The sequence below is a fragment of the Corvus moneduloides genome, chromosome 1 (assembly GCF_009650955.1).
Source record: "Corvus moneduloides isolate bCorMon1 chromosome 1, bCorMon1.pri, whole genome shotgun sequence".
Classification (NCBI taxonomy): domain Eukaryota; kingdom Metazoa; phylum Chordata; class Aves; order Passeriformes; family Corvidae; genus Corvus; species Corvus moneduloides.
Genome location: NC_045476.1, coordinates 140,468,652 through 140,477,682, shown reverse-complemented (window position 1 = coordinate 140,477,682; position 9,031 = coordinate 140,468,652). Strand labels below are relative to the sequence as shown.

The 9,031-nt window shown below is 37.8% G+C and overlaps 1 long non-coding RNA gene across 1 annotated transcript; it reads right to left on the bottom strand.

The window, feature by feature from the left end:
* Positions 1–497: 497 nt before the first annotated feature.
* LOC116450014 lies at positions 498–6,193 on the bottom strand. The gene is made up of 3 exons (XR_004242638.1): positions 5,568–6,193; positions 3,389–3,523; positions 498–1,022 (listed from the first exon to the last, which is right to left on the bottom strand). It is a non-coding gene; the product is annotated as an uncharacterized LOC116450014 (long non-coding RNA).
* Between the last annotated feature and the right edge of the window lie 2,838 nt (positions 6,194–9,031).

Sequence of the window (9,031 nt, the reverse complement as noted above, 5' to 3'; positions counted from 1 at the left end):
AAAGGTACCAGTTTGATAACAATGGCTTCTGAGACCTTAGAGTCAGCCCCAGATATGCTGATTCCAAGGCAGCCAGTGCAGCTGCATAGCCAAAAGACAGAGCATCTCTACATCTGGGAGTGTGATTTAGGCTCCTTCCCCAGGGTGTCTCTTGTTTTACCCTGGAACTCTTGTAATTTAAATGTCTGTCTGCAGACATTTGGACTGAGACTGTCAGTTCACCAAACCTCTGCACACTTTTTGATAGCTACTGCCTGGGCATACTTACCCAAATAAAACAAGCTGTGGAATCACGTATCAGTCAAAGAATACAGTGAAGAGAAACTCTTTTTTCTTTCCAAGCATGGTTCAGACTCTTTGTTCATCTTCAGATCTTTTCTTTTGGTCATGCTTCTCTCCTTCCCTCACTCCTTCTTTCAATTCAGTTTCTTCTCCGTGCCAATGCTTCCTTCCTTTTAATATTTCATGTTAAATTCCACAAAGCTTCAGTTTTCTTGTTTTACTGACCCTTTTCATAGACCCCTGCTTTTCCTTTTTACAGTTATGTCTACACATTGTCAAAGCATGTAGGGTAGGGCCATACTAGAAGGGATTGTGGGCTAAAGATCAAACAGGTCATTGAGAAGAGAAGTTCATGACTTTTTGGGTTACATACAGCCACACGTACCAGTCTGCTGCATGGGTATTTCAGACTAATAATCTTCACTTGACATTCCTGGATTTGCCTAGTGATGACAGTCTCTGTATATTAAGGCTAGTAAATGTCTCTATTGCAAATCACATTTATGATTTTTTTAATGTCTTGAAGACTGTCAGAGGCAGACATCTGAAGGGTGCGATTTCTTGACAGACTGTTTATGTACTAATGTGTAAAATTTCCCTAAAATCTGCTCTGCCATTTCTGTTGCCCGTAGGGTTGAGAAATTCAGTAGTGCCTTATGTTAGTGGTTGTCTAATCATCTTGAATACAAGTTCTTCCTATTGCACTATCGTCATACCATAAAATGCTTCATTGAAGTTTCCTAGAAATAGAAAAGGAGTTTAAAAAGTAAAAATCACTGTTGGGTTTCCCTCTGCAAAATAAAGATTAAATTTAACAGATTTCAGTGCCTATGTGTAAAATAAGATGTGCATTTGGAGGATTGTTCTTAAATGGAGAAAACTTTGAATAGAAGTCTTACAAAAAAATTAAGTTTAAAGAACCATTTTGTGAATGTAAAGGTAAAATGCTGCCTTTCCTGCACAGAAGACAGGCTGCTCAGGGAAAGAGAGGAGCAAAGCTTATCTTTGTGCTAGGTCAGAGTTTTTGATAAGGATGGTAGCATAGGAGTGGGCAGATAAACTCATAATGGAATCCACACTATTGTTTTGTTTACTATCTCTCTAGCCAAGGTTGCTGGTGCCCTGACCGCTGTGAATCCTGCCAAGCCACCTCTGAGAAGCCAATCAAGCAGAGAGGAAGGGTGGGGGTGAGTAGTCTTAGTTATATTTAAAATTTCCTGGAATTGTGCTCAATATTTCGTTGTGTTTGAATGATGAAGAATTTTGACCATATCAATGTGTTTTTGCAGAGAAGCCTTTATTTCTGGCAGGGTTGTGCATGTATCCAGATACTAGATATGGCCTACCAGATTTCCCATAACACATGATTTTTCCCTGATGTGAGCTTTCAGGGTCTACAGGTCTAAACAGGCCTACCAAGGAGGTGAAGACTTTCAAACAGGGAAGGGTTCATCTCATATCATAGTGGAACAGAATGTCAAAGTCCTTCATTAAATAGAAAGACCATGCAACTTTCTCTATTTCTGCAATATGGAAAACAACTCCTTCTCTTCCCACCACCACACTTCAGCTGGAAGACATAAATTGCTATTTAAGCACATTCACAGTACTTCACTTTGGCGTTATCCTAACCTTAACAAACATTTTCACTGAAGTATTGGTACAAGAAAGAAAAGATATTTCATAGAACAAAGATTCATGTTAAAACAAATGAACAAACAAACAAAAAATGTGTAGAGGGAACAGAGTGGCCACACAGAGAATTAGAGGTGAGTTGTCCTGTGAAATGGCTCAGTAATTCTGAGGTATGACACAGAGAGGTCATATACCCAGTTATATCTGTCCAAAGGTATATCAAGTCATAGATAAGAAAGAGATAGCATTTGTATGTGAAGGCAATTAAAAAGAAATCATGAAACAAGTAACAGGATACATTGAAGGAGATAAACTAGCAATCCAAATCCATAACTGGTGCATTAAAAAGGAAGCTTTCAATATTCACAAAGAACTGAATGTTTATTAGACACAGGATATTTTATCATGCTAACAACACAATGATAGTAACTTAATGCACCTCCATGAAAGCAAAGGAATTACTGAAGAAATACATGCTTACTTAGTGTCTCAACAACTTAATATTTTTAGTAATGCAAATGTTTCCATTTGATTGAATATAAGGTGATAAATTATCCTTTAAATTAATTTTGGCAACTAAGATTAGAAAAATATTTTGAAATACATATTTTCTATCACAAAAGAAAACAATCAAATTAAAACCTGATTATATCATTTCACTGCTATAAAGTCTGAAGAGTACTTAAGATAAACACTAAAGATATCATTATCAGTATATATTTATGTAATAAGTGGAGCGGAACAACTACTTCAATTCATCTTAGTTTAGTTAATTTTCCGCAGAGTTGTAAAGGTCTCAGAAAGTATTAAGATTTATTATTTCTTAATGTAATAGAACAAAAAAGTAAGGCTGTATTTTTTATATGCCTGAATATAATTTTTGCTTCCACTTTGCCTCAGAAATGCTGCTAATTAATTGCTTTGGCTGAAGAAATAAATCAGCGAAACATAATTCCATGTCTGGTGCTAAAAGGATATGTCTGGGCCCCTCTACCCTAGAATGTGGTCATATTTTAGAAACTGAAAGACATTCAGCAACAGAGTTTGTCTCCAAAGCTGGTGGATTTAAGGAAGGAAGATATTTTCAACCAGTATGGTGAAACACCCTGTGAAACTGAAGACAGAAAGTTTTTTCTGAGCAAAATCTACTGTCCTCTGGTTTGAAGAAAAATGGTCTTCAGAGGCAATAGATGGCACGTTCTATCTATCAATCAATCAGTCATTTGCTTGATCAATGTCTTTCACTCCTTGAAGAAATGACAATACACAAGACTTAGCTGAAGTGGAACAAATGTTCACTTGCTCATCTTTAATGTAAATGTACCTTATGGATTGTTGATCTTTCCAGAGACTACTGCTGTGTTGATTAATTGCTAATGAATGCTAATGAAGGAGTGAGGTGAATATACACAGTGATGTATTTAAGTGATGATTGATTGGATTTAACACTAGCTGTCAGGAGAGTACTTACCACATGCACAACAAGTCCATAAATATGCACAGAACTGTTCGTTGTCTTCCTGCGTGTCTCTCTGGTCTTTTAAGTCGATCTGTGACAGCAAGAGAACTGCCCCTCTAGACTTTCACTGCTACAGTAAATTCATTCCTAAGGAAGGACATCACCTCTCAATGACAGGTTTTAATTAAACATTGATGATCAGTGCACAGTTGCATGACAAAATGTCACTCGCCAAGTTCCCTTTTAAAAGCAGAAGTAAATTTATAGAAAATTTTAATAATAAAAAAATGCTTAGAAACCACAAAAATAGAAAAAGACTCTGCTCATGAGAGGTCCAAAATACAGAGGGGACATTAGGTTAAACAAAAGAAATGCCATTTCCAATTTAAGAAGAGCAATACTACATTTTTCCTTTATGAGGAGGAGGAAAATAAATGGAAACAGCAAACTTTCTCTGGCAAGTCATACACAGCTTGATAGAAATTTCTGTGGCTAAGAAAAAAATCAGCTACTGACCAAATAAAGAAAAGTGAAAGAACTGTTTGCCTGGGTCAAGTGCAAGTGGGAGGTAGAGGATGCACTAGAGCAGACCCTGGAGCCAGGATGGGAGATGCTCTGTGGAGATGATTGTCAGCTCAGATAAATTGCCCTGGCAGGGAACAGCAGATATTTTTGTCATTTTGATGACAAATTCTCATTGTTCAGCAATCAATACCCAAAATATCTTGTACTTGGGTCTTTTAAAACACCTACCATAGCTGAAGGGGAATAGGTCCCAAACACAAATCTCAGGTGAATTCAGGACAACTATTATGACCATTTAAAATGACCTTTCAAAACTGAAGTTAAAACTCCTTTCTTCAAAAGCAGTTCTTTTCTAATAATAAATATACCCTTCACACAGTCAAGCTAGAGCTAATCAAGTTGTTTATTTTATACAGCCCACAAGAAAGGAATAGATAGAAACTGTTTTTTCTAAATACTTTGGAGCACTCACATATTATCATGGTTATCATTTTCAAATGCCTTTGATTTTCAAGTCCTTAAGCACTTTCAGTAGGTATGCAGACCCTCATGAACATAATTTAAATCTACCAGTGGCTAACAGCTGGCTGTTGAAGGTGGTTCTATACTTGCAGGAATAAGGACTGAAATTCTAACATTGGGAGAAGCATATTTGAATATTTCTATTGATTCACAAGATTTAATTTAGGGTCAGCTTTGCTCCTGCTGCTGAAATTTGAATTTACTAAGTTGAGCTGGCATCCAGGTTTAAGAAATTGGCCTGTGCTTCCACATACCAAATGGGAAGGGAAACAATATGGTGATGGTGAATTTCCACCTGGGCAGCTCTGGAGGTAACCACAGTTGCTTGCTGTGGCTGTGCTTCCAGGGAGCTTTGATTCAGCCACAGGCTTTGGCAGTGAATAGGCAGCTGTTAATGTTAGACCCAAACCTTTTGCTAACTCAAGAGAAGGAGAGCATCTGCTCTTGTTTTAATGCAGAACTTCTCATTTAGAAGAGGAAAATTCACTTCAGTGGTATTCCTATAGGAAAATCTGTATAATGGAGATGTTAAAAAATTGGTTTTAACCTATTTAGGCAAAATGGACAAATGAGGAAGAGAAAGGCTCTGTATGGCAAAACTTGCTTCCCAGTTACTGGCATCTCAAAAGCAGTTGAATCATATCAGATGGAATAAAGGCATTTAAACAAAAAATTGCAAATGCAAATTGCAAGCTGCTTTTAAAATATTGTCTGGTCACAATCTTTCAGTTTTAGGAAAGAACCACATGGGGGAAAAAACCCCAAACCAACCAACTTGATTTAGAGGGAATGTAAAAACCCCAATAATTAATTAGAGAACAATATAAAACTGTTCAGAAAAAAGGAGGATGTTCATAGTGATTAATATAAATTAGAAGTTATGAATAATAAAAAAAGGATAAGTGAGACAAAAGAACATAAGCAGCTGTCTAGGGTCAGTTGATAAGATACAACAGCATTTTAGATACATTAGGATAGGAAAAATGCACAAAAGCTGTTTGAAATAGGGAAAATCCCAGTATTGAAGCACAGTGGACATAATTCTGTCCTGCAGTTACTAAAGAAGTAGTCATATCATATGCTGACAGTAAATAGACTTATGTTCCAATGAAAATGGGGAAAAAAATAAAAAGAAAATACTCACCAGCAGTTATTAAAGGTAGATTTTTCAACAGTGACAAACACAATCCATTTGCATGCTAGCATTTAGATGAGTTGGTCTAGGAATCATTTTAATCATTCAGCATGTTTTCCAGTATATTTGAAATACAAGAAAGACCCAAGCAATGGAAGAAAGGTGCTGAGCTAGAAGAAAAAGAAGCACAAAGCTAGAACACAAAGAAGCAAATAGAAGCAAATATATTTTCTTAGTGTGATGTCAGTTCCAAACAAAAATGACATACATTTGCATATGATAGGTCTTGGTTAATAAATGATATTACTAGAATCACTCAGCATAGATTAAAAACTCTGCAACCTTAACTAAGTCATAAGTTATTTTAAAATAAGATTACCCAACTGCTCTAAATATATCACGTCTTCACTTTTATAGTGCATTTATCTTTTTAGTGTTACTGTACAAATTTTCAATTAAGAACACAGACAAAACCCCCAATAGTTGTCACTCTTTAGCTGGCTTAAAATTTTCCTATCTGATATGGCTCAAAAATGCAATTGGGAAGAGTGAGGAAGGGGCTGAAGGGTGTTAGAAGAGGTAAAGTTTTTAAAGGAATCATAAACCTTTCCATCTTACTCACGTGTCAGAAAAAGTTTCTGGCATATTGCTGAAGAAATCCATGTTGAGAGAAAGGAAAGCTGAATTCCTTGTTTAGTTTTTGAAAAGTTGACCTGGGTTGCACCTGCTGAATTCCCAATGTTAGCAGACCTAGCACAATTTTTTTCTCAGTCCTTTCTTCTCATTCATTTTGCTCTGTTGCTACGCCAGGATTCTGTAGGGATTCTTGCCACTGCCTCCTTCATTATTCAGGCAAATGAACACATAATTCAACTTCTCTCAAATACTGTGGCTACCCAAACCAACGTGTAAAAAGTCTCAGAATTACTGGAGGCCATCATGCCTTAGGAGGAATTAGAACAAGCGATAGATTTTTTTAGACCTTGTTTAGAAATTTTATTTCAGTTTTATTTTTTTAGTGACTGAACAGCAAGTGCCTAAAATAGAGTCTTTTTAATTGGTCACTTTCACTGAAGAGATTTATCAGAGAGGAGATAGATAATTGTCTCGATTTGGAATGTTCAGGTTATTTAATGACTCTGGATTGGAGATACAGTTTTGAAAAGCTGCATACAGCATCTGTGATTGGGGAAGGACTTTTAGGCAATCTTAGCTGTCGTAGCATTTTTGTGAATGGGGGAGATTTTCAGAGGTGCTGTCTGCAGAGTTTCAAACAGGAGCTGCTTGATACCCCCTTACTGTGAGGACATTGCTCTAAATTTGAAGCATGCCGTTGAATAAATAGGCTGTCATTTTTGGACAGGAGACCACATGAATCTTTGCACTTGTACACACAAAGAATAATTGTAATCAGTCAAAAAATAATTTTTAATACCTTTCCTCTTGTTTTATTAATCTTGTCTCAACCTGCATGATCCCCAGCCATCACCAACCCTTTGGGGAGCACTGTTCTTGTGTGCTGTATGAGCCATCCTGTGCAGCAGCGCACTGTTTTATTTTATACCAACTGTATGAAATCAAAGATTTCTTCTGAGCATAATGTGTTTTGGATTTGTGATAGACCCATGTGTCTCACTGAGAACTGCCGGAAAGTTGCCAGGCTGCTCTGTCTGGGCCCTGTGTCCATGTCTGGATCTACATGCTGTCAAGTTCTCTGGTTTTAAACATCCCTGTGATGCAGCACTCTTAGCTTCTCTGGCACATCTCCAGGAGACACGCACTGTGTTTGAAGGTGGCAAGACACAGTCCTGAATAATCCTTCTAAAGAGTACTCAGGAACGGGAAGAATTAATCCATCCCACTCAGTGTCTTCAGAGAAGACTGTATAGGATGGAACAAATACACATTCAAATCAATTTGTTCCCACAAAAAACCCCAAAAGAATCACCCCTCCCCCCCCCCAAGCACAACAAAACAAAATAACATCAAAAACTTAGGGTTAATTACATCAAAATCTACTGCAATGAAGCATCAACAGAGCATAATTTTTTGTACTCATCAGTCAGGTGAGATAGTTAGCATTATCTCTGTGCTGGGGCATAGCTGAGACTGAAGAACAACCCAACCCATGACAGCTTCAGTGATGCTCTAGTCTGGCAGGGACTGAGTGCAGGTGGTCAAAAGGCAGCATGGACCTCACCAAGCCACTTGGAAGTGTTTCCCACCATTGATCACCATACATGTGAAGCATTACTTTATTATTGCAATCACTTTATGATGTTGCAGCAGTCATCGAGCAGTGGTAATCACAGAAATGGTGTAGCAGAGGGCTCCCATCAGCTCAATACTCATCAAGGCTGCTTGGAGAGAGGGTAATGGCACACGAAAAATCTGTGTGGTACTTCTCTTCCTGACTTGGTGTACCAGCTTCTTCCATAAAATCCTTAACACAAAATTAAGACCTCAGCAATCACCCAAGGAGGTTTTGACAGAAAGAATAGGCAAATAAACAGAATATTTACATCCTACAGTTGGCCATGACATTATCTAGTTTGTGTTAAAGATAGAATCATAGAATCATGAAGAGGCAATTTTAATGGCTTTAAACTGAAAGAGTCTGGGCTTAAATTAGATATTCAGAGGAAATCCTTAACTCTGAGAGTAAAAGTAGTGGGACACTGGCACGGGTTGCCCAGAGAGGCTGTGGATGTCCCAATCCTGGAAGTGTTCAAGGCCAGGTTGGATGGGGCTCTGAGCAACCTGGTCTAGTGAGAGATGTTGTGCTAATAGCAGGGAAGTTGGAATTAGATGATCTTTAAGGTTCCTTCCAACCCAAGCCATTTTATGATTCTAAATCTCAATCAACTGTCCCTGATATTGCCAATTGCAGGTTTTGGATTTACTTAGTCCATGCATCATGATAATCACAATGGCTGGAAGAGACACAGCATCTGATGCAGTCTTCATAGAGCCAACTAGTCTTGTACTCCCTCTACACTCAACACCTAGTGAACTTTTGACGTCTACAGTCCAGTCACAATGTACAGCTCTTGGTAAAAGCTACTCAAAATAGTCCATATCCACTAGTTTCTGAAGTGAGTCATTGCTTGGAAAAATGGACTAAAGCAAATAGAATGAGCTTTCTACTAAAATACTTCTCAGACTCCCTTTTTCCCAACAACCCCTGTAGTAGCATGAATTTGAATGTATCCACTGAATGTACCCACTGGTACATTTGAATGTACCCACTGGTTGCTAATGTCACCCAGTGCCTTCCTCCTGTTAAAACCATTGCACTCACACAGATCAATAAAGAAATGCTTTTGATGTCTGGCAAAAAAAAAAAAAAAAGTTGCAAAAGCTACTGGGAAACAAATATTGCTCTTGGTCTGCATTTGTACCACCACAGGATGGACTCACAAAGGCTCAGACTGGCCAATACAGGTTAGTTTCTAGGTGAAAATCTCTGAGGA